Here is a 26,975-nt window from a genome sequence, read left to right as displayed (position 1 = left end):
GATTTCAAACAGGGAAGGAAAAAAATACATTCGATATCCCCTGAAAGATGAAGGGAATCATTTACGAAATAGAGAGAGTTAGATTACCAGATGTAATGAATATGCAAGAGAATTCTTCAAACACAGAGAACAGAGAAATGCAGAAAAGTGAAAATAAACTTCTATTATGGTAGTGAATTGGCTAAGGAATTAGCACAGGGAAAGGGAAAAGGAAATCACCTAAATATTTCAGTGTGCTCATTTTAGTCAAACCTAAGCAAAGAGGGCTTAATGAATGCAGCCTGAGTGGAGAGAGAAATGAAAAAGAGAAAGAAAAAATAATGAGGAGAGAGGAAGAAAGAGGATGAGAATTTGAGATAACTCTAAACTGGAGCAACCATGTGGATTCCTTAATTGGAGGAACCAGGAATCAACATACATAACATGGATTTCCACCTTTTCTTCTTCCTGTCAAGAAATCTAAATGGAGTCTTCAAAAGGTTCCTGTTTTGAGAGGGGAACAACACACACTGGGGCCTGTCGGGGTGGTGTTGGGGAAAAGAGAGCATTAGGAAAAATAGCTAATGCCTGCTGGGCTTAAGACCTATGTGATGGGTTGATAGGTGCAGCAAACCACCATGGCACACATGTACCTATGTAAGAAACCTGCATATCCTGCACATGTACCCCAGAACTTATAAAAATAAAAATAATTTTAAAAAAAGATCTTGTTTCAAGTCCTCTCATGGGCATTTGGAGAAAGTTGAATGATGTTCTACAATGATGGCTGCAGGCAGTCACCTTTGTGATGTAGACAGAGTGTTTCTTTGGCAAATATGTTAACTCCACATAGCCTGCTATCTAGCTAGCTTTGGCCCAAGGGCATTGAAATTTACATTTAAGAAGCAAATGTTTGAGAGGCATAAGCCATTGCCGCTCAAAGACGTACCAAATCAGAATGTTCCAAGATGTCTAAGCCAAAAGATGGGTAAAGGACAAAGAGTTTAGGTGTGAAAGCAGTGACACAAGTTTGGAGCCTGAGGCTCTGATTAGCAGGCCTGACTGCAGTGCCATGGAAGAGAGGGTTAAAGGTATTCAGATGAGATGCACTACCTGGCTCAGAGGACAGAGGGATGATCGAAGAAAAGTTTGTCCAGCCCTATCCAAAGTGGATTTGTTTTAAAATCGTGTAATGACTCTGATCCCTGAAAGATCTCATCTACGACACAAGTTGTAGTTACCATTTTCATATCAGTGACTCACAAAAGTATGTTTCTTGTCTGGTCCTTTCCTTTGAGCTATATTCCTTGGTTTCTGCTGCGGAACGAATAACTTCAGAAGCTTAGTGGTTTACGACAACGCTCACAGTTCTGCAGATCAGCTAGGCAAGGCACTGCTCAGCTGGATTAGGCCAGACCCAAGCACCTGGTTGTGTTTGGGTCAACAGCGCATCTTAATTGTAAGGCATGGGCTGGAGGGGCAGTGGCTTGCTAAAGCACACTCTTCTCATGAAAGAGCACAAGAGGACAAGCCAAACATGAAAGCATGTTAAAAGTCTCTGTTGGCATCTTGGCCACTAATCTTCTACTGACCAAAGTAAGTTTCAGGGCCAAATTTAAAATCAATAGGTGGGGAAATACACCCCTCCCACTAGGAGAGTTACATGGCAAGGACTGTGAGTGTAAAATTCTATTACAAGCGAGTGAAGAATTGGAAACAAAAATTCAGCATGCCACAGAGCTCTAACCCCATTTATCTAGGTGCCTAGGAGAGACAAATGCATTTGGATGTCTCTAAGTCACTTTAAATTCAACCTGAGCAAAACTATACTTATGATCCATCTCCTCCTCACTCCATACATGCACACACAGCCCATCCCTCCTTCAGCTTCTCCTGTCTTGGTGGACGGCACCACCATCCATCCACCTACTTGGATAAGCCAAACCCTAGAGTCATCCTTGACATCCCTCTCTCCATCACCCTTTCTAAACTAATCAATTGCCAAGTCGTACTGATTTATTTTCTAAATATCCCTTGAGTCCATCCATCTTTCTCCATTTCTGATACCACTATCCTTTGCTCAGGCTGCTGTCTACTTTTGCCTGGGTTCCTGCAGTACATCCTGTCTGGTTTCTTGACATCCATTCTCACCTGCTTCTATCACAGCCTTTGCACTATAGACAGTGATCATTTTAACAGTGCATATATATCTTATCATTCTCTTGTTTAAAGCTGTCCAGTTGCTACCCATTATCCTCATAATAGCTATCAAAGTCTTAAACATGGCCTATAGGACCTGCATGATCCAGCGTCTTCCTAACTGCCATCCCATTCTATAACCCACTCTCTCCTTGCCCCCGAACCCTGGTAACACCCGCTTACTTCAGTTCCTTCTCGGCTCTAAGCTCCTCTGATGCACGGCCTTTGCCTGTGCTGTCCTCTGTTCTAGGAAGTTTTAAACCACATTCTTTGCCTATTTGACTTTGATTCATTCCTCCTATCTGAGCTCAAATGTCTCTTTCTCAGAGAAGCTTTTTTCACTCATAAAGACTATAACAGATCTTTGATTGTCCTCTCTTCACAGCATACTCTTCCTTTTTGGCCCTCAACACTGGTTTTATTGTTATGTGATTGCCCAGGAAGGAAATCCATGAAGGAATCGGCTATAGAGGTGATGGACATGTGGGAAACAATTGATGGAAGCCACTGCCATCCCTGGCACTGGAAGGGATGAAGGGGAGAGGTGGTGTCATCAGAACCCGAGAGCTGGAGAAAGCCTGCTGGGTGATGGGAGGAGAAGTGGTGATGGGAGGAGAAGTAGTGATGGGGAAAAACATCCCTTGGCTTTTCCCTTCCTCCTCCCCTCCCATCTCCTGCCAGGGTCTTCTGTTGACTGAACCTACCAGAAAGACAGAAGGCAAAGGAATATAGCAGAGCAGGGGAGGAGAGGAAAACAGCTCTGAGAACAAACAAGCATAGGCTCATGGCTGCAGGTTACATATTTGTTTGTGTGGTTATTTGTACACTATCTGTCTCCCATACCAGACTGCGCCAGGGCTGTGTTAATGTTACTGGCCACTGATTGCTCAGTGCTTTTTACAGGGATTGATATTGGTCCTTAATATTTGTTGAATGGATGAGTGAATGAGAGATCTCTAAGAATGGAAAAATAGGTATGTATTAAAAGTGTGGTGGGCACTATCCTGAGAAGGAACATACTTTCTCCCTCTACCTCTCCCTATCCCTTTTCTTTTCCAGAGGTTTCTAGTTAGAACTTACCATCCACAGTTTTGTTGTTGGCGAAATGACAAAAGTATGAAATTGTGATGCTACTTGTTCATATTCTCACACACACACACACACACACACACACAGACACACACACACACAGAGTTTCTTTCTTTTCCCTTAGTCACAAGGGCAGGGCCCTGCGGAAGGTCTTTTGTAGTTTGCAGAACCTGTTTGTGACACCAAAGAATCTGTGGGAAACAAGATGCCAGCCTCTTGTTTTCCAAGGGGAATATTAAATAGCGGCTATCAGTCACTCCTCTGACTTTGAACAAAATTTTTTAAAAATCAAAGTGTTTATGTCCATAACCATGTCACCAAATGATCGAACCAGGTTATTTGCAAATGTGTCTGTTTATTTATGTATTCATTTTTGAGACGGAGTCTAGCTCTGTTGCCCAGGCCGGAGTGCAGTGGTGCGATCCATGCTCACTGCAACCTCTGCCTCCCGGGTTCAAGCAATTCTCCTGCATCAGCCTCTTGGGTAGCTGGGACTACAGGCACATGCCACCACGTCTAGCTAATTTTTATGCTTTTTAGTAGAGATGGAGTTTCACCATGTTGGCCAGGCTGGTCTTGAACTCCTGACCTCAAGTGATCCGCCCACCTCGGCCTCCCAAAGTGCTGGGATTATAGGCATGAGCCACCATGACCGGCCTTAATGTGTTTTCGGCCCTGTTTTCAGAATCTGTCATGAAAGTCTTTTAGACTGTTTTGGGGAAGCATTGATATTTGGGGTAAGCTATCATTTGGAAATTACAACTTTAAGGAGAGATTTTTATAAACATAGCCACGGATGGGGTGGCGATGGTGGCTAGAATCTCAGAGATAGTGAGACAGGTCTCCAGGCTTTATTGCCAACTGATTCTACCTGCTATGTAAAACTGTGTAAGAACCTCCCAGGATCCCCATCTTGGTGTTAGTAGGAGAGTAAGGCAGACAAAGACCAGGCTCAGGGACCCATGAGCACTTCCTTGCTTTTAGTGTTCTTTCCTTGATACCCTTAGTGACTAATGTGGGAAAGGCAGTGGTGTTCCTCAAACATCCCAGTTGTTTCCTCACATTTTTCAGCACCTGCATAGGTAGGCAGGGTTACAAGACTGGTTCTGGCTCAGGGACTGTGACTGGAGAAGATGTGTGTCATTTCCAGGCCAACGCATAGACAAGCCACCGTGGCACCTGAACTGGACTTGTATTGAAATGCACAGCTTGCATGATTGAGTAACACTGGAGGGAAGGTGTTCTGTAGAGTTATTTGGACCCACAGCAGACTTTGTATGAGCAGGATACCTCTGTTATGTTAGGCTACCAAGATTTTGAGAGTATTTATTACTATAGCATAAGCTGGCCTATTCTGACCAATAATGTGTGAATACAGTAAAAGAAGGAAGACTTCTAAAGCTTTTGTCTAGTTGCATTGTTCTGCCTTTTCTTCTGTCTATTCTCTTTCCTTTGAGAGTGTAAGGAGTACATTGGGATGTGTGATATTATTATATATATGTGTTATATATATAATATAATATATAATATGTTTTATATATATAATATATATATATGTTTTCATCCTTCCTGGCTCATAACTCCCATAGCCCTTGTTACAGGCTTTTCTTAAAATGCTGGGGTGATTTGAGCCTCAGAAACAGGCCTCAGAAAATAGAAGCTTTCTCTCTGATCTTCTCCCGCCTTCGTTTCACCTGTTCCTTTATTTTCCTCCAAAGCAAGACTCTAATCTTCCCCCACCTATCCAAAAAGAAATTTTATGACTTAGCTTGTCTGATTGTAGATCATAAGACCCCCATTTCAGACAGAACCCTGACCCATACCTGGGAGGAAATAATGCTGCATAGAGAGGCCAAGAAAAATCTGAAAGACAGGACTTGCTGGGTTCCTCACTCTGCCTATTAGTATTAAGTCATACACTTTTTATCACATCTCATTTCTACACTGTTGTCAATCACACCTCTCCAATGAAGTCTCCATAAAAGGCCCAAGAAGACAGGGAGCTTTCAGATGGCTGAACACATGGAGGTTCCTGGAGGATGGTGAGCCCCGGAGGGTGGTGAGCCTTGGAAGCTCCACACCTCTCCCCATACCTTGCCCTGTGTAACTCTTCATCTGTATCCTTTCTAATATCCTTTCTAATAAACCAGTAAATATGTTTCCCTGTGTTCTGTGAGCTGTTCTTACAAATTATTCAAATCTAAGGGGCAGGACGTCATGAGACTGCTGATTCATAGCCAGTCGGTCAGAAGCACAAGAATAACAACCTGGGGTTAGCAATCGGCATCAGAAGCTGGGGTGGGGTGGGGTAGTCTTAGGGACTGAGCCCTCACTCTGTGGGATCTAACGCTATTTCCAGGTAGGTAGTGTCAGAATTGAGTTGAATTAGATGGCACGCAGTGGTGTCTGCTGCAGAATTGATTGCTTGCTTTTTGGTGGGGAAAACCCCCCACATATTTGGTCACAGAAGTCTTCTGTGTTGATTGATTGTTACTATGGTTGAGAGCAGAAGAAAAACAGTTTTAGTTTTTCCACTCAAAGGGTGAAAAATAAGCCTAAAAATTGGGTTAATTTGGAGTTTGGTTGTGACAGTCTTTATCTCTGATATATTGAGTCTAGGTCTAATAATAAAAGGAAGAACTTTCACTAAAAGTGGACAGGCCAAATTCTTTCAAAGCCGTTGAACTTCTACTATAGGATATCGCCTATAGAACGTTCCTGGGCAGAATCTCCAGGCATCATGTGAGGTGGGAGGGAGTGTTGGAAGAAGGCTTCTGATGCTTCAAATTACATCCCACCATTGCTCAAGAAGATATAGTTGTTGGACTAATAATATTTTGTCTCTGTTAACATCCAACACTTAAATGAGTACTTAGGAACACATCGAAGATGCAAAAATGAAATACCCTCTTGAGGCCCTAAGGAGTTCACAGGGTAATGCTTTTTTATTTTTTGAATTATTTTATTTTTTGACACAGAGTCTCACTTCTGTCACCCAGGCTGGAGTGCAATGGCATGATCTTGGCTTACTGCAGCCTAAACTTCCCAAGCTCAGGTGATCCTCCCACATCAGCCTCCAAAACAGCTGGAACTATAGGAGCAGGCCACCACGCCTGCTGAATTTTTTTTTATTATTTTTAGTAAAAGTGAGATTTTGCCATGTTGCCTAGGTTGGTTTCGAACTCCTGGGCTCATGATTGGCCCTCCTCAGCCTCCCAAAGGGCCAAGATTACAGGCATGAGCCGCCATGCCCAGCTGGTAATGCTTATAGTCATAGCAAGACGTTAAAACCAGTGTCAGTCATGAATAAATATGTCAGGGTTAGATTTCTAGGCTGTACAAGACTGAATCTATTTCATTACGCTGTTTTATTTCTCTTGTATCTCTTATCACAATCTGAACTTTTAAAAGATTAGCTAACCTTCCTATTATCTGCTCCCGCCATTAGAGTGTGGCACCACAAGAGCTAGGAGTTGCCCGTTCATCACTGTATCTCCAAAGCATAAGAGGGTGCCCGGTACAAAGTAGATGCTTGATAATACATTTGATAAATGAATTAATAAGTGAATAAATGAAATAAATCGATGACAGGATGGAAAAGTGCTACTGTCTGCACATATGGACTCGCTCTCTGGGGAAGTCAAGGCTGGGTGGAGATCAACTTGCCCACAGAGCAGGATGAGAATTTTGGGAGTCCAGGGGCCTGACTGATGGGGAAGGTGAGAGAATTGTTCTCAAAAAAAAATTTGAGAGTGGAAAAGGAAAGGCCACCATCACAGTTTTGCCTTACAGCCAGTGCCAGAAGTTTGGCCTGGTTACATGGTTAACCCTAAAGAAATATCTAGAGCCACCTCCTTAGCACTATCTGAAAGTTCACATCTTCTGACTGAGGGCACAGAAAACCTCTGGCTCTAGAGTATCAAGCAGGGAAAATTTATTTTTTAGGGGTGACAGGAAAAGTATTCCATGATGCTCTGTAATATTTCTGGATATTTCAGACAGTATGTGGTTTTTTGAATGTTCTCCATACATTTTGATGGATTACCCACCAAATGGACTATCTTATGAAGAATAATAGAGACATATAAATACATATGTGCTACATCTTGGCAAAATAAAGTAATCCTGAAGTAAATTCTAAGGATGTTCTGAACTGACACCTCTTAAGCACAACCGAATGTCCTGGTGGCTTTGCCTCCCACTGGGGCTTTTTGGCTCTTGTTTGGCCCCAGTTGCTGCTGCAGCTCTGTCTGAATTCACACAGGAGCAACATGATGGTGCTCAGCCCTCGCCAAAGTGTCTTGCTGAAGAGGTGGGAGATGCTTGGACTATTCAGATAGAGGCCAACTGGAAGTACAGTGCAGTCAACACAAACCAGAGAGGCAAACTTTTGGCCAGTGAGACATGGAAAGGGAGAAGAAATACATTCTTCTTTCTCCCCTAGAGTGAGGACCAACCTGAGTTCTGGTCACCTGGAATCTCCTCAGACGAGCGTCCCTTGAGATCCAGCACATGGCAGCCAGCGTGCTGACGATTCCTTCCTGCCTACTGGATCCTCCTTATTTCTGCCTCCGTGGAACTGTATGCTCTAATCAATATTAGCCCATACATATTGCCCCAGACTGTACCTCCTGGGAACCCAGGATAAAGCACTATCTAAACATTTTGTCTTGGAATTGTAATAAACATCGAAAGAAAAATACAACTTGAAAGTTAAATATTTATTGTGTGCACTTCTTTTCTTCATGTTTACACCAAATCATATAAAGGTCAACTACTTTCAGGACCCTGTGAAGTTTCCATTGAAATAAAGTCCAAATTTCTGCCATCAGAAGTGTTCCCATGGCTGGGCACACTGGTTCACATATTTAATCTCAGCATTCTGGGAGGTCGAGACGGGTGGATCGCTTGAGCCCAGGAGTTCAAAACCAGCCTGGGCAACATAAGGAAACCCCATCTCTACTAAAAATACAAAAAAATTAGCCAGGCATGGTGGCGGGCTCCTATAATCCCAGCTACTCAGGAGGCTGAGGTGGGAGGATTGCTTCAGTCTGGGAGATGGAGGTTGCAGTGAGCAGAGATCGCACCACTGCACTGCAGCCTGGGTGACACAGTGAGAGCCCATGTCAAAAAAAAAAAAAAAAAAGAGAAAGACAGAAAGAAAAGAAGTGTTCCCATGGATTGTAGCAAGCAGTAAAAAACCATAGGAAGAGAGTCAAAAGTCCAGGCTTTCTGATCCTCAACCAAAATGTCTTACATGATACTTCCCTGCTCGATTCTCCAAACCTCACCCTGTTGAAAAGCACATAGGGAGGGGCACATGAGTACCTGGAGGAAAAAGCAAGCATATTGGCTGAAATGAGTAGAAAAGCTCAAATAATTTTTAACTTAATAATTTTAGTTTGAATAAACCTCAAATTTCAGATACGATGGAAAGCTGCTGCCTGGAAGATAACTTCAATGTTCCATTTGAGCTGTTTTTCTTCTGGATGCTGTGTCTCATGACACAATGTTAATAGTTTGGCTTGAAACCTAGAGGTATCACACAGCAGTCCAGGTACTTTGTGATAAAGTATTGAATGCAAAATATTCTCATACTTTGAGAACCAAGAAAAAGAACACTAACTTAGAATAATAAGAGAAGGAAGAACTAGTAAAGAAATCTCGAGTTCTTTCAGGATGAAGAGTCAGGACTCTACAACTTTATTTTGCCATTTAAAATGTTGTCCAGGGCCAGGTGCAGTGGCTCATGCGTGTAATCCCTGCACTTTGGAAGGCCGAGGCAGGTGGATTGCTTGAGCCTGGGAGTTTGCGACCAGCCTAGGTGACATAGTGAGACCCCATTTCAACAACAACAACAACAACAAAGACAACGAAGAAGAAAATTAGCCAGGCATAGTAGCACACACCTGTGGTCCCAGCTACTTGGGAGGCTGAGGCAGGAGAATCACTTAAGCCTGGGAGGCAGAGGTTGAACTGAGCCATGATCATGCCACTGAACTCCAGCTTGGGTGACAGAGTGAGACCCTGTCTGTAAATAAATAAATAAAGTTGTTCAAAAGATCACATTTTCAAGTATGTTCCTTTATGGGGGTGTTTGGTTGACATTCACTGTGAAAGAGAAGGGGTGGATTAGGGATTGTTGGGGTTGGAGTGGATGAATTGGGCTAAAGGATGCCTCTTGGGGAACTGAATTGAACATCTGAACTCAGAGACCTTTTCGTGTCCTTAGAGAGGACAAGATGGAGACACAGAGGAAGTTTGTTGACTGCTTTCTTGATGTGAAATAAAAGGGCATCAGGAGCCATCACCGGACAAGATTGGGGATAAGGTTTCCTCCCACCAAAAAAAGCCAGGCTGCCACTAGCCCAAGTAGAGTGAGCCTTTGCACAAATTAAAAAACGGCCCAACATCTCCCATGGACCTGTGTTGCTGCTTCCCTCAGGTGATGGCTACTCTGCTGGTCACGTCTGTTCTCTGATGGGGACTGCTGTTAAAACCCCACTAGCTTTAGGGAGAAAAACAGCGCTCTTGGTAACCCTCCCAGCACAACTGAGATATACCATGATGTGACTTTTAAATAGACCTGACTATAAACTTGGGGAGAGTAGAAGTACAACACAAACTGAAACTTACAACTGCTACCAGGAGGACCAATCTCACTCAGTCTAACTGCAATGTCTTTTGAGAGGGCCCTTGTCATCTAGGTCCTGACCTGCAGCTATATGATAGGGATGACTCAAAATGCCTGCCTTTCAGGAATGCACCTAGAAACTCACTTTTCTTGGAATTTCCCGGGCTTGTTTATTCAGCTGTGCAGCAGCTCACATGGAAACCACAAATCTCATTCCCAGAGCAAGGTGCCAAAGAGCAGTCTCGCCCTCCCCATTGTCTTTGGTCCTCCAGTGCAGACGTCCTCCAGAGCAGAGAACAGGTGGAGAGAATGTATTTGCATCTCTCAATCACAACTCATAATTTTATTTATTTATTTATTTATTTATTTATTTATTTATTTATTTATTTTTGAGACTGAGTCTCGCTCTGTCACCCAGGCTGGAGTGCAGTGGTGTGATCTCGGCTCACTGCAACTTCTGCCTCCAGGGTTCAAGTGATTATCCTGCCTCAGCCTCCCGAGTAGCTGGGACTATCGGTGCCCACAACCACCCCTGGCTAATTTTAGTATTTTTAGTACAGACAGGGTTTCACCATATTGGTCAGGCTGGTCTCGAACTCCTGACCTTTTGATCCGCCCGCCTCAGCCTCCCAAAGTGCTCTGATTATAGGCGTGAGCCACTGCGCCCAGCCACAACTCACAATTTGCAAGCACAGGACAAGCTAGTCCTGTTTTAGGGTGAAGAATTTATTTAATACTTCAGGGACACACTTGTCTAAAATATTCAACTTACTTTGCTTTTTTTTTTTTTTTTTTTTTTTTTTTTTTTTTTTTTTGCTAAAGACTTTCAAAAAAAAAAAAAAAATAAAAAAAAAAAAAAAAAAAATGCATAAAAAACTATCAGTCCTTAGTACTTATGCTATACAGTGCCTTAAGTGGATTTTTTCATCTGTAGAGTTCTGTTTGTTATTTGTACAATTTTTTTTTTTTTTTTTTTTTTTATTTTTTGAGAATATCTGTGTAGCTCTGACACTAAGTACAGAGTATGTGTCAATTCTTTATGCCTTCCTACTTGTTTCTGCTCCTCTTAGCTACAGTAAGATCCATGCAATTACAAAACATAAAAAGGTTTACTCTCTTTAATCCATACTCAGCAAAGGATCCGATCCAGCTGCCTATTAGTGGATGAGTTTTGAAAAGAGAGTAACTTCCGAATTGCGCATCACCTGAAAAATGCCCCCCAACCTCGTAAAGCGACAATCCACCAAGCTACTCCCTGATTTGTACAACTGGACATTTTCCTGTGACTGCAGAACTTCAGAATTGCCAATCTGACCATTTTAAGCAAATCTATACATGGGATACAGTCTCTTCTACTTCATACCAATAAAAAATCTACAAAGCCATGGTTCTCTGGATTTCTATTTCTCATTTTTCTTGCCTGGGCTTCAAACTGGTTTTTCCAAAATTTATCTGGGTGCCTCAAAAGTGTTTCAAAACCATGTTCGTTATCTTCCACTGTAAATAGGCTTCTTCTGAATAACTTATATTAGGTAAAGGTTAGTTAAACTAGTCACTCATTTGCCAAGTTTCCTAATTCAGCTTAGACATCTGTCTCTCACTACTCTCATCTATTCTGTAATCAAGCCCAGGCATTGCTCCTTGCTGACTATTAATATCTCTTGATGCTCTTTCTTCCTCACCTCCATGCCACAGGTCTTCGCCATGCCTCCCGAGGACTATTCAGCTGAGTGATGATTTACCATGAAGGTTTAGTACAGGAAGCTTAGGAGTCACACTGCCTGGTTTCACATCTGACCTGCCACATTCTGTCTGGTCTTGGTCAAACTATTTTATGTCTCTAAGCCTCAGTTTATGGAGCTATAAACAAGAGATCATATTAGTATGATGATTGAATGAGATGATGCGTGTAAATGTATTTATAATAGTGTGTGCTTATAAAAAGTATTATCCTAAAACTCCGTAAAGTCAAAGGGCTTGCTTGTTTTATTCACCACTCCATCCCTGCTGCCGAGCACAACAGAATGTACAGTATAAAACAAGTGTTCAGTATTGTGGGATGAATGAATAAGTCTTCATGATACCCCTCCAATTTATTCTCTACAGCCTTTCCAGAGTATGGTAAACTGTATTATTGTTCAAAACTGTTTCTGCTCATCCTTCTGGGGGGATATTCTACTCTGCTCCAGCGTCAGGCTTAGCTGTGTGAGTTGCTTTGGTCAGTGCAATGGGAAATGTGTATCCTGGGACATATCTGAACAAAAGCTATAAGCACCTGCGTGCAGTCTTCTAGGTTTTCTTTTCCCTCTCCCATGAGACCAGCAATATTTCAAGTAGAAGTTGCTCTATCAGTGGGTCCTGGAGTAAAGTCAAGTGAAACTGAGCTAAGGTCTAATAGTATCAGACATGCAGAATAAGCAAGAAATAATCCATCACCATTTAAAGCCACTACAATTCTGGGCTTGTTCCCTCTTCCTAGCTTATCCTGGCTGATCATTCAGAAACACATTTAAGAATGTATTTCTCTCCATTAGCTACAAAGTAAGAGTGTAATATGTTCGGTGTGACATACACGATCCTTCACCATTTGTCCACAAATCATCTCCTCAATCTACTCCTGCCTGTCTGTTCTGAGACATTGTGTTCCAACCACACAATTTTTTTTTTTGAGATGGAGTCTCACTCTGTTGCCCAGGTTGGAGTGCAATGGCACGATCTCAGCTCACTGCAACCTCTGCCCCCCCGGGTTCAAGCAAGTCTCCTGCCTCAGCCTCCCAAGTAGCTGGGACTACAGGCACCTGCCACCACGCCCAGCTAATTTTTGTATTTGGTAGAGAGGGGGGTTTCACCATGTTGCATGTTGGCCAGGCTGGTCTTGAACTCATGACCTTGTGATACACCCACCTTGGCCTCCCAAAGTGCTGGGATTAAAGATGTGAGCCACTGCAGCCAGCCCCATTTTTTTTTTCTTTTTTAAGACAAGATCTTGCTCTGTTGCCAAGGCTGGAGCGCAGTGGCATGATCACAGCTCACTGCAGCCTTGACCTCCTAAGCTCAAGCCATCCCTCTCACCTCAGCTTCCCAAGTAGCTGGGACTACAGGCACAAGCCACCACGCCTGGCTAATTTTTTAATTTTTGGTAGAGATGGGCTCTCCTTGTGTTGCACAAGCTGGTTTTGAACTTCTGGACTCAAGCAATCCTCCCGCCTCTGCTTCCCAAAGTGCTGGGATTATAGGCATGAGCCACTGTGCCTGGCCTCACACAGATATTTTAACATCTCCTAAACATTGATCTGAAGACCTGTTTCCACCTCTGTCCGAAATCATCTCTGTCCTTGATGCTTGCACTTAAGAAAAACAGAACTACCTTTGCCTCTAGTTAGCTTAAGGCAGGCTATGTAGAAGAATATTAAACAATTGACAGAATCATTTGAAAGACTAAGGGAACTAACTATAGACTCAACTTCCAGTAATGATTCCCAACGCTGCACCAAGAGCCAGGCTGACAAGGGAGCTGCTGCTTCAACCATAGTCAGAAAACTGCCTTCCGAGCCTAGAGGCTGCGTCTATTGCTGCCAGCTGCTGAACTGTGCTACTTCTGTTATGATTGGCACAGCAAAACTAGTCAATTAATCCAATTTCATACTCAAGTCTCTCATAAATGTGTATAATTGGCAAAATCCAAGTCACACCCAGACTGCCAAGTTGCAAGGTTGAGAAACGTTTTTAACTTTCTAGGCTCTGTAATACAGAAAGTCATCCTAGAAAGAAGTTGTAATAAATGCTGAGCAGATTGTTCCATACTCTCTAACACACAGTTTATTAATTTTTATAGTGCTTCACCCTCAAAGATCTTTCATGAACCTTGTCTTATGAAGACCCCTTGAGATTTGTAGAACAAAGATCCTCATTCCCATCTCTAAAATAAGGAATCTGAGACTCAGCAAAGTCACATGGTGAAGCCAAGACTAGATCTGGTTTTCCTGAATCCTAGTCCAGTTCCTCTCCCATGACACTCAGGAAACTAAGTTTCACTAGAACCCTAGGTTCTGAGCATTTGAACCTTTAGAGTGACGACTGCTGCTGTTTCGCTGTACAAGGTGGCATCATCAGCAATGCAGGAGTGCTCCCGGAGGAAAATCTGCCTCCGACGGGGTGGAGAGAGTCAGCTCCAGGGAAAATAATTAATCCTTCAGTCCTCTGATTCCTATTAGGATAGCGTCTCTCTCATTTGTTATCTTTAAATGAAGTGAAGTGGGTGCTGTCAGAAAACTGGTGCCTCCTCCTCGACTTACTGTGAAGTTGGTGGGCAGGGGGAGCAAAAATATTTTCCACATTTTTATTTTCACTGGAAATTTTCACTGGCAGAGATAAGGCTTTGTGGGCTGATCATACTCTTAGTAAATCCTGTTTGCTGTTATAAAAAATCCGACTAGAAAAGAGAATTATTGGTTTCCCTGAGAAATAATGAAAAGCCAATAATGTATGCATGTCTGTATGCATAAAGAATTCTTGTGTGAGAACATTAATATTTTAGGTGGACACTCGTAGAAAATTATTCAGTTCCAGGTCAAAGAAGAAATAAATTTTAAAATTCAAGGGTCTGGAATATTAGTTTTATAGCTTCAAATCTAGAAATTGTTGAATCCTAGAGTGTTTCAGCTAGAGGAAATCTCCAAAGTTTTCCGTCTAGTGTATTTCAACCAAATTTAGAGAAAAAAAAAAAAAAACCCTTATTTCAAATAAGATGTTATGGAGAAACCTCAACCAGAAAAATAAAACTTTTCTGAATGAAAAGAGGCAAGAGGGCCAAGGGTGATGTAAGTCACTTTCTCACAATTTTCCCACCCACCGGATCTCCAAGGAACCAAGGCTTCAAAAACAACAGCTTGATAAATATAAGCATTGCTATTACTCTTTTCTTAATTCTTGGCCCTTTGGCATTATTCGTTGAATAAACAAATTGTTTTCATACAATATGTTTTTATCTGTGCAAGCTACAAGTCCCAGGCCTGGTGGTACATTTTTAAAAACTAAGTAAGTACTCTTTGCTCAGTACTGGATCAACAGAACCACCCACATTCCTCTAATGGCAAAATCTCTCCTAATTAGCCCGTTCTCACACTGCTATAAAGAACTGCCTGAGACTGGGTAATTCATAAAGAAAAACGGTTTAATTGACTCACAGTTTTGCATAGCTGGAGAAGCCTCACAAAACTTACTATCATGGCGGAAGGGAAAGCAAGCGCATCTTACATGGCAGCAGGTGAGAGTGTGTGTGAAGGAGAAACTGTCAAACACTTATAAAACCATCAGATCTTGTGAAAACTATCATGAGAACAGCATGGGAGAAACTGCCCCCATGATATAATCGCCTCCCACTAGATCCCTCCCTCTACAAGTGGGGATTATGGAGATTACAATTTGAGATGAGATTTTGGTGGGGACACAGAGCCAAACCATATCACTCTCCAGTGGTTGGGTTCTACTCCTAGCTTGGCCACTGTCTGTCTATCATTGATTAGCAACTTAGTCCTCTGCTGATGAGGCTGTTGTAACCACCCTGTAAGACTGTTGCTCTCAAAGTCTCCTTCATGATATCTGGACACTCACAACTTAATTGGCACTAAGTAACCAAGGAGCTGAGATCTCTCCCTATAAAATGATGTTTGAATCTTTTTGTATAGAGCTGGTTATTCCAGTAAAAATATTTTATCCCAGGACTCACTCCTTTTTTTTTTTTTTTTTTTTTTTGACAGGGTCTTATTCTGTCACCCAGGCTGGAGTGCAATGGTGCAATCTCTGCTCATGTGCAAACTCTGCCTCCCAGGTTCAAATGATCCTGCTGCTTCAGCCTCCCAAGTAGCTGGGACTACAGGTATGTGCCACTATGCCTGGCTAATTTTTGTATTTTTTTTTTAATAGAGATAGAGTTTTGGCATGTTGCCCAGGCTGGTCTCAAACTCCTGGATTCAAGTCATCCACCCACTTTTGCCGACCAAAGTGCTGGTATTACAGGTGTGAGCCACTGCCCCTGGCTGGGCTCACTCCTTTTGAGGCACAGACTTTTCTACATGGGGACCAGAATTATTTAAATAGTCATGTCCACTCATGACCTAAGTGTCCATTTATTCCCTTCCTTTTGAACTCCGTATTTAGCCCAACAGTCCTCAGAATACTCAGCAGTGGATCCATTAACCGAGGTAATGACTAGCACATTGCACTGAGCCAATTTTCCCAGTGGAATTAGGCATGCTTTATTCATGGGATTACTCCCTACACATCCAGGACCACCAGGCAATTCAGTGCCTGAGGCTACTCTCCTGGGGCCCAAGTGAGATGAAGACAGTCTGAGTTTGCCTTTGAGAAAGGCAGGCTGCATGCCATGACAAGTCCTGCTAACCATCTTCCCTCTCAAAGGCAGCTGTACTTTCTAGAATTTGCCATCCCTGGGGAACTCCCTTTAGTTTTGTTAGATGTATGATAAGTGAGGATATTTTAAAAATCAATTGTACTTCCATATGCTAAAAGCCAACAATTAAAACTTGAATTTAAAAAATAATCCCACTTAAAGTATAATAAAAATGGGAAAATACAAAATCCTTAGGGATAACTCAGATCAAAGGTGGATGATAACAATATATTGAAAATTAAACATTGCTAAGGAAACATAAAGAAGACCTAAATACATGGAGATGCGTGCTGTATTTATGGTACAGAAGAGTCATTATTGTTGAGAAGTCAGTTCTCACCAAATTGATCTATAAATTCAACACAATACCTTTCAAAATTCCAGCAAGCTTGTGCGTAGATATTTAAAAGCTAATTCTAAAGTTCACATTGAAAGGCAACAGACCTAGAATGGCTGAAAGAATTTTGAGTTCTCAAACTCTGCAACTACAAAAGTTATTATAAAGCTACAGTAATTGAGACAGTGTGTGCTATTGGCACTATGATAGACAAATTAATCAATGGAACAAAATAGAGGGTAAAAGAATAGATCTACACACATATGGTCAACTGAACTTCAATAAATGTCAAAGACAATTAAGTGAGAAAAGATACTCTATTCAACAAAGGGTGTTGAAATAATAAGATATCATATGCAAAAAGAAAAACCCATGCCTATCTCATACTATATATAAAAATTAACTTACAATGGATCACAGACTAAAATGTAAAACCTACAACTATAATATATCTAGAAGAAGACACAGGTGATAATCTTTGTGAACTTGAATTGGAAAAGATTTTTAGATATACCAATAAAAGAATGACCCAAAAAGAAAAAATAATAAATTAAACTTCATCAAAATTAAAAACTTTTAATCTTTGGAAGATACCATTAAGAGAACAAAAAGCTAAATCACAAACTGAAAGAAAACACTTGCATTTGAAAAGCATATATCTAGCTGGGCACGATGATTCACACCTGTAATCCTAGCACTTTGGGAGGCCAAGGTGGGTGAATCCCTTAAGCCCAGGAGTTTAAGACCAGCCTGGGTGACATGGTGAAACGTCATCCATACAAAAAATACAAAAAGTAGCCAGGCGTGGTGGTGCATGCCTGTAGTCCCAGCTACTCAAGAGGCTGAGGTGGGAGGATCGCTTGAGTCCTGGAAGTCGAAGTTGCAGTGAGCTGAGATGGTGCCACTGCACTCCAGCCTGGGTGACAGAGTGAAACCCTGTCTCAAAAAGAAAAAAAAAAAAAAAAGAAGAACCAATAAAGAACTTGAGTTCAGCTGTTCTCTATACAGCTGATTCTCATTATTCAAGGTAGTTATGTTATATAAAGTCATCCCAAACACTGAATTACTGAATGATTGCTGCTAGGGGAAATACATGATTAGGTTCCCGCGAGCCTCTGGTCACAACTTTCATCACTGAATCAAAACATAACTTTGTTTATATGCGATTTTGTTTAAACAAATATTTCTATTTAATACACATTGCTGATTCATTAACACTGAACTCACTGCTAACATCACTGTAACTCATGCCTGAATGAAGCTTATGGAAAATATGTATTTTCTCCATAAGGCACATCACAGCCTTCTTGTGCTTAGGAACACTAGAGAGGACTTCAACACTAGGGTTGGAGGCCATTTAAAACAGTGACAACACTAACAGAAACCACAAAAATGCAAAAGACATGGTGCAAGATAGTCTGTGAAAAGGACACTTGCTTAGAGAGTACACGAGCTTACACTAGAAGGCAGAGCACTGCCTTGTTCAACCTCAGCTGGGAGAGAGCATGTGTCCAAGCCACACAAATTTTTTACCAGTCTATGTGTGTCCATGAATGACTATGAATGTGCTGTAAGTACTGATTTTGAATTTACAAATACATCTAAGCAAGTAGGAACATTCGCAAATACAGAATCCATGCACAATGAGAAACATGTATTTATATTTAATAATAAGAAAACAACCAAGTTTAAAAAAAGATGGCAAAATGTTTGAAAAGACACTTCATTAAAGAAGATATATGGATGGCAAATAAGCACATGGTTATTTAACATTAGTCATTAGAAAAATGTAAATTGAAGCCAAAAATTTATACCTTTACATGTGTATTAGAAGAGTTAAAATTAAAAGGACTAGTGAACTCATCAAGAAAGTGAAAAGACAACATACAGAATAGGAGAAAAATTTACAAATCATATATCTGAGAAAGTCCAGCACCTAGAATATATAAAAACCGTTACAACTAAACAACAGAAAGATTTAAAAAACCAAACTAAAAATGGGTCAATGACTTGAATAGACATTTCTCCAGAGAAGATACACAAATGGTTAACAAGCACATGTGAAGATGTTCAACATCATTATCCATTAGAGAAATACAAATCAAAATCACCATGAGATATGACTTCACATCCATGGAATGGCTATAGTTTTTAATGAAAAATAAGTGTTGGTAAGAATGATGAGAAGTTGGAATCCTTGTGCAACGCTGGTGGGAATGGAAAATGGTTCAGCCACTGTGGAAAACAATTTGACAGCTCCTGAAAAAGTCAAAGAAAATTACCACACAATCCAGTAATTCTGCTTACCAAAAAATATGCCAAAAAAGATTGAAAACAACCATTTAAACAAATGCTTATACATGAATGATTTATAGTAGCACTATTCACAATAGCCAAATGTCCACTAATGGATGAATGGATAAACAAAATGTGTTATATCCATATAACAGAATATTACTAAGCTGTAAAAAGGAATGAAGGACTAATCCATGCTACAACTCAAAACCATTATGCTAAGTGATAGAAACTAGACACAAAAGGTCACATATTATATGATTATATTTCTATCAAACAATTAAAACAGGTAAATCCCTAGAGTGGCTTCCCCATGGGCATTGTGTTTCCTTTGAAGGTGATAAAAATATTTTGGAACCTAATAGAGTTGGTAGTTGTGAATGTACTGATACAACATTGTGAATGTACTGAATGGTACTGAGCTGTACACTTTAAAATAGTTATGTTATTTTATGGCAATTTAATTTAAAGTAGAAAAGAAGAGATTGACCACACTGAGTATTGGCAAGAACATGGAAAAAGTGGAATTCTGCAAAACTAGTAGAAATGTAAAATGGTTCAACCACTTTGGAAAATTTGGCACTTTCTGAAAGTTAGATATTCATCTACCATATGATCCACTGGTTTCACTCCCAGATTTTTACTGAAGAGAAAATAAAATTTACTAAAGAGAAAATATAAGTCCATACAAAGGCTTATACCTAAATGTTCGTGATGGGTTTACTTGAAATAGCCCCAAGCTGGGAGCAATCTAAATATTCATCATCAAGTGAATGGATAAACAAATTGTCTTATATCCATACAGTGCAATATTACTCAGTATTCAAAAGGAATAAACTGTCAAAATATGCAATAACACGGATAAATCTCAAAATAATTATGCTGAATGAAAGAAGCTAGATAAAAAAGAGAACATATTTTTTATTCTAATTACATAAGTTTCTAGAAAATGCATATCAATCTATAGTATTGAAAACAGAAACCTTGGGTATGGGTTGGGGGATGGGGATGGAAGATAGGAAATAGAGGCAAGAAAGATTAAAGGAGGAATAAGGAAAACTTGGGGGATGATGAGTGTGTTCATTTCCCCTCCCTACCCCCACACCCATTCATTTAGCAACATTTACTGGGTGCATATACATGCAATGTGGCATAAACTGTATTAGGCACAAGAAATACAATATTAAGTGTACACAATATCATTAAAATGAACTCAATGATTTAGAATTTCCCTTATGTCAAGCATTGTTATTGGCACTTTATATGCATTATGCCATATAATTCTCACAATAACCTTATGAGGGAAGTACAATTACTCTATCCATCTTACAGATGTAAAAAGTGAGGGTAGGAGAAATTAAGTATTTTGCCTCTAAATTTGCACACTCAAAAGTAGTAAGGCAGGAATATGGACCTATATGTCCTAGAGCCTACATCTGTGCTTTTGGTGTGGTCATTATCTTGATTGTGGAGATGGTTTCACCAGTGTATACATATGTTAAAAGTCTTATTGTGCGCTTTAAATCTATGCAGTTTATTTTATGCCAAGTTAACCTCAACAAGACTTTTTAAACCAACAAACAAAAAGACACACAGCATCTATCTTAGGGTATTTTAAACCAGACTTCTCTCTGCTTTTTAAAGGTTTTGATATTTCATGTATACTATTGGCATACTAATTCACTCAGTTCATTCCCCTTGCATTTATAGCAGGGCTCAACACAAACTATGTTATTCCTGAATATGTGTCTCAGGAGATCTGAGAGAGGAAACTAACTTAAAACTGGGGATCACTGTCACTCTTCCTTGAAGCATAAGAAAAGCCAAGTGCCACTGCTGCCTCCTTCTCTAAGAAGTAATATTGGCCAGGCGTGGTGGCTCACGCCTGTAATCCCAGCACTTTGGGAGGCTGAGGAGGGCAGATCACAAGGTCAGGAGTTTGAGACCAGCCTGGCCAACATAGTGAAACCCCTGTCTCTACCAAAAATACAAAAGTTACCCGGGCATGGTGGCACACGCCTGTAATCCCAGCTACTTGGAAGGCTGAGGCAGGAAAATTGCTTGAAACTGAAAGGCAGAGGTTGCAGTGAGTTGAGATCATGCACTCCAGCCAGGGTGAAAGAGCAAAACTCTGTCTCAAAAAAAAAAAAAAAAAAAAAAAGTAGTATTTTATATTCATAGAGCACTTTTCACTTTTTCAAATTCATTAAAACAATTAAATTCACTGGTTCTCACAACTCTGAGGAAGTCTAAAGCAGTACCCCTCAAGTGTGGTCTGCAGACGTTTACCAATCCACAACATGGTAGGTACGACAACAGAGAATGAAGGTACAGAAACCGTTAGAGCAATCTGAAAGAGCCATTTTGCATCTATTAAATTTGATAATGACAATTGGGGGCTTTATTTTATATGTTATTTTAATTTTATTTTTTCTATTATTTTCTCAAGCTATAAATTATTTTAATGAGAACTATATTACCTTCTATTTTGCAGAGTAATTGAATTGAATATTGACATAGAAAAACATGTATTGCTCCAAAATGAAAAGATTATCTGTCTCTCTCTTCTCTCTCTAACATATAAACCCTCTGAACTCCATATAGAAAAGATGTTTACTAACTCAGAAAGGAATAGTTGCCGTTTAACACAAAATGTCAACAGTGCTGCCTCTGACATCAGACTATTGTGCTTTAATTTCTGCCTCTTCTACTTGCTAACTGTGATTTTGGGAAACTACCTACTCTGTGGCTTTTTTATTAACTGTTAAATAATAATAATATAATCTTCATCAAACCTCTCTTATAGGGTTTCTGTGAGTATATAAAAATTACCTACAAGACGACCTTGCACATAGTAGGCACTCAACATTAATAATTTCACAAAACAATTAGCCAAATCAAGAGTACAATAAAACAACCCAGATTTTCTTACGTTAAAATGTTCCAATTATTTATGATTATTAATTTGAAAGTGATGTTCTCAACAGCAGGGTTGTACCATATCTCAACAGTGGGACTGTGCTCTATCACTCTTTGCAACCCTTGAATCTATGCTAGTACCTGGCATGTTGTCAGCACTTGATAAATATGACTGGAGCACCTCTCCCCAGGGGCTGGCATGCCTGGCTCTTCTCAGTGCCCAGCCATCCAGTATCAACTTTCAAAGTGCTGGCCTCAGAGACTCATTCAGGCACCATCCAGTTACAAAGCAGCTCATCATTCTCCGTCACTGACTGGCCCATTACCTGATTTGTTTTCTTCACATCTCTCATCGTCACCTCAAATGATCTTTTCCATTATTTGTTTACTTATGTACTGTTTTTTTCCTTCTTGCTAGAATATAAGGGTCATAGACTCAGGAAACCTGCTTGTATATTTATTTATCGGATCATCACCTCAGGGCCCAATATAGTGTCAGGACCATAGTTCTGTAGTTTTTGTTTATTTTTTTATTGTATTTTAAGAAAGTCTCAATTCACAGTTTAAAATTGAAAATTTAAAAACAGTAAAACACAAGTGTGGTCCTTCACCACGGATAGTTTGAGAGATGCTGGTTTAATGGGCTTATTCACTATTTCCACACATATATAAACTGAGCCGCAGGGACGTTCAGAAACATACCCAAAGGCTGATAAGGGTTGACAGCGTAGAACCTGAATAAAATCCAGGGCCATGGACTCCTGGACTCCTGTTCTGTGCTCTCCTCCTGCTGCTAAATCCCTTGCCTTTAGCAGGATAATACATTGAGCCTCTCAGGCTGTATAGATATGTGAGTTATTAACGTTTTTTATTGCAGGTGAGCAGCAATGCGCCCCTATTCTGAACATTTCCTGATACCAGTGCAACAGCTGACACCCGCGAAGTTGCGCGGAAACAGCGGGGGTTCTATTGCTGACTCTCTTGAACCAGGCCAGGATTTTCATTAGTACTGGATTTGCCTTGCTAAGTAAACACGCTTATTTGGTTTTAATATATTAGGCTTTGCTATTCAGAACTAGATTAAATTGTCAATCATCTCCCCCATATTTCATATTGTTTTCTCTGGGCAGGGGCATGTGCGATGTTACACATGTCTCGCCAGTAATACAGCCCTCTGGATTGAAATCTGTTCAGGACATATAGCAAGATGTCAAATTAATTGTACCAAAATAATGAGTTAGCACCAAATGCTAATTAAATATTGATGAAAGTCATACTTTCAATTATCTGTATTATGGCCCCATGGTTTATGTTGGCATTAAGTGCTTGCAGTATGGGTACGTCTGGTAATTAGCTGTGCACTATAAAAAAAAACCCAAGTTATCGCCCTCCATATTAAAAGCACTTAGAAACCACTTGGAAAATGGAAACTGTGAAAAGACGCAGTACTTTTTTCTGAAATTGTTTGAAATTCTACGAATTCAGTATTTCCTATTTGTACTGGGTACAAATTTCCTAAAGTATTAAATAGTTCTTGATTTGTTTATTTATTTTTTAAAGTGGGTGCATTCGAAGTCAGAGGGCCACTGAGGTTCTGGATGAACTCTGCTGATTCATGTTTTCTGCTACTTAGGTTAACTTTCGACATCTTCTTAAACACTTCTACTGCCTTTTACTTTCCTCCTGCCTGTAGACCAAATGGCTGCCTCTGGCAAATATGATCATTATTATCATCTAGTGAATTGTGACTATGAAGCTTCTCACAGCACAATTTCGGCACCACCAGCATTAGAATCATCAGGACTAATAATTAATACGCAGATTCTTGGGGCCCCATGGGTGAACCAACAAAGGAGAAATCCAGGGATGTGGACAATAAAGTTTGTCTAGCAATATATAACTCAGAGCTTTCTTTCTTTTTTTTTTTTTTTTTTTTGAGAGGGAGCCTCGTTCTGTCGCCTAGGCTGGAGTGCAGTGGCACCACCTTGGCTCACTGCAACCTCCGCCTCCCTGGTTCACGCCATTCTCCTGCCTCGGCCTCCCGAGTAGCTGGGACTACAGGCGCCCGCCATCATGCCCGGCTAATTTTTTTTTTTTTTTTTTGTATTTTTAGTACAGACAGGGTTTCACTGTGTTAGCCAGGATGGTCTTGATCTCCTGACCTCGTGATCTGCCTGCCTCGGCCTCCCAAAGTGCTGGGATTACAGGCGTGAGCCACTGCACCCAGCAACTCAGTGTCTTTAATCCTGGCTGAATACTGGAATCGACCTGGGGTCTTTGAAGACATTTTGATTTAATAGGTCTTAAGTGATGCCAGAGTATATATGTGTATGTGTGGAATATGTGCACACACAAACTCACACACACGCATGCATGCACACTCTCTCTTTTTGGTGATTCTTTCGGCTTGGGTGGGGAATCACTATGATAGGTTCTTTAGCATAAGTGCAGGAATATTATTCAACCTTAAAAAGGAAGGACATGCCGACACATACTAAAACATAGGTGAAACTTGAGAACATTATGCTAAGTGAAATAAGCCAGTTACAAAAGACAAACTCTGTGCAGTTCCACTTACATGAGGGACCCAGAGTCATCATAGTCACAGAGACAGAGAGCAGAATGGTGGTTGCCAGGGGTTGGGGGCAGAGGGAAATGGGGCATTTTTGTTTAATGGGTACAGAGCTTCAATTTTACAAGGTGAAAAGAGTTGTGAATATCGATGGGAGGTGATGGTTGTGCAATATTGTGAATGTATTTAACACTGAACTGTACATTTAAAAATGATTTAGATGATACATTTTACACTTTGTGTATTATGCAAAAGTAAAAAATAACTGGGAAAAATGGAAACAGTATGTGCACTCTGCTATGCTGTCTGCCTGGAAGGAGGTTCGTCCTCCAGAGAGCCACGTGGCACATTCCTTCAGCTCCTTCAGAGCTCAGCTCGAACGAGACTATCTCAGAGAGGCCTTTCCTGACCTCCCTATAGAAAATGGCAGCACCCTCCACCTGACTCTGGGACTCCCTATGCCTCTACCATGTTATAGATTTCTTCTTTAGCCATTATGACCATCTCAACTGTGCCTAAAATAGACCCTGTTACATAACAAGAACAAAATAACTATTTCTTGAATGAATAAATAAATCATTTCATTTCACAATAATTCTGCAAGGTACATATTATTATCATTATTATAAAAATAATCTCAAAACATTTAACTGCACTCATGTTGTAGAGTGTGGACTTCAACTCAAGTGTGTGTCTGGCTCCAAATCTATGCTTTCTTCACTCATGATGCTCCTTCTTTGGTCTTCTAATTGTATCTTCCTTTGGCTGACACTCAGATCCCCAAAGAAGGAGGGTTAGCTGGCCAACCATGTGGGGAAGTTTGAGGGATCCCCAAAGGCAAATATGACCACCACCAACTCCTTCACCTGTATGCCTTCAATGTTCAAACACTTTTCACTTCAAATAGACACAGATACCTTCTTATATAAGAGCAAGTCTACAGAAATGAACTAGATTTGCAGAACTTGGCATATAGGGATGAGAAATGAGGTAGGATTTGTTATCAGTGAGAATTGTTGACTGAGGAGCTAGGTAATGTCATCTCTTCTGAGGGTTGTTCATCTAGATTGAGTTATGGTTGAAAAGAGGGAATGGACTAGAAAATTTCTGAAGGAAGTGTTCTTGATTCCTCCGAGGAGCCAGAACCTAGTCTCATTCCTGCCATGTATCAGTTGCCATGAAAATTTGAGATGGCTGTACCTTTGTCTGTGAGTTGATTTCCATCACACGCTGAAGGAAGGTGCTTGCTTGACAGGGTCCAAGTTTCCCCCAAATGTTGGGAAATTGTATCAGTATGGAAAAACAAATGGATCTGGGTGTGAAAACCTTTTTCATTAAGAAGACTTCTCCAAATAAGTCACCTAGAGAGGAATGTGATCAGCAATTATGCTGCAGAAGGACAAGTTGTGGGTCAATTCACAAGTTTGGGGAATCAGGCCAGGGGACAAGGGGTCTTTGCAATTCAACTGTCCAAATTTCTCCTACCCTCCAGCATTGCAAGGTCAGAAACTCCACTCTGGGTGTTTGCTCTTCTAGGTTAAGTGTCACTCTCAAAGTCTCCACTTTTAAACTATTAGCCCGTGGGATGGCACGAACACTATGGGATGATGAAAAGGGTGTCGGACCAGAGCAAGAATAGCTGAGTGACCTTTAAAAAGGTATTTAGGGGTTTTGTGTGTGCTTCTGTTTATTTATTTGTAGAAATGAGAGCCAAAACATTTGAATGGTGTAGGCTAGGGGTGATGTACAAAAAGTGACTGGCACACCAGACATGTGATTGATGCACATTTGGCAGTAGCTGCTTCTGTCATTGTTACACCAAGAGATGCCAGGGTATTTGGAGTTTGAAGGATAAAAACAAGGACTAAGTGTCATTCGGGGGAATTGAAACTCATGGAATTTTTCTCCATTGAAGTGTTTTATTCTGGTAAATGATTGCTGCCTGGGAAATTAGACCAGTTGGAGGTGTGCCATGCAATTCTAAAAAGCAACCTTTACCTGGCCCAACAAACAGACGATGACCTATGCAATGTGAAAATTTCCTGCCAGAAGAGTTCTCTGCCCTCAAACCGCACTCCTCTATTTGTTGTTAGTGATGAATTTTTTTTTCTGAGTGGCAGTTAATATGCATCCTGTTAGAAATGTGAATACACTTATGTGCTAGGCATTCACCTGCCTGTTTTAAGATGCATCCCCTTCAACATAAAGCAAGCTCAGGGGCAGAATCAGGTGCTGTTGGGACAACTCAGTATAGAGTCATGGAACGTTATGAACTTGAGTCTGGAAGCCCTGGGCACATGTGATGAGCCCTGACTGTCAGTTATTGGCTGTGACTTTACACAAGTTACTTAACTTCTCTGAGCCTCAGTTTCCTCATCTGTAAAACTGAGGTAATGAAATCCCCTTCCTAGGTTGTCATGAGCACTAAATGAAATAACATACAAACAATCTAATACTGGCTGGTCTCCAGCAAAGGTTCATGTGAGGAGGCTGCTATTAGAATCACTTGCAACATGTGAAAGGGCCTGGCAGAGACTCA

This window comes from Nomascus leucogenys, chromosome 20 (genome assembly GCF_006542625.1).
Source record: "Nomascus leucogenys isolate Asia chromosome 20, Asia_NLE_v1, whole genome shotgun sequence".
Taxonomy (NCBI): Eukaryota; Metazoa; Chordata; class Mammalia; order Primates; family Hylobatidae; genus Nomascus; species Nomascus leucogenys.
Note: the sequence above shows the minus strand (reverse complement) of the source record.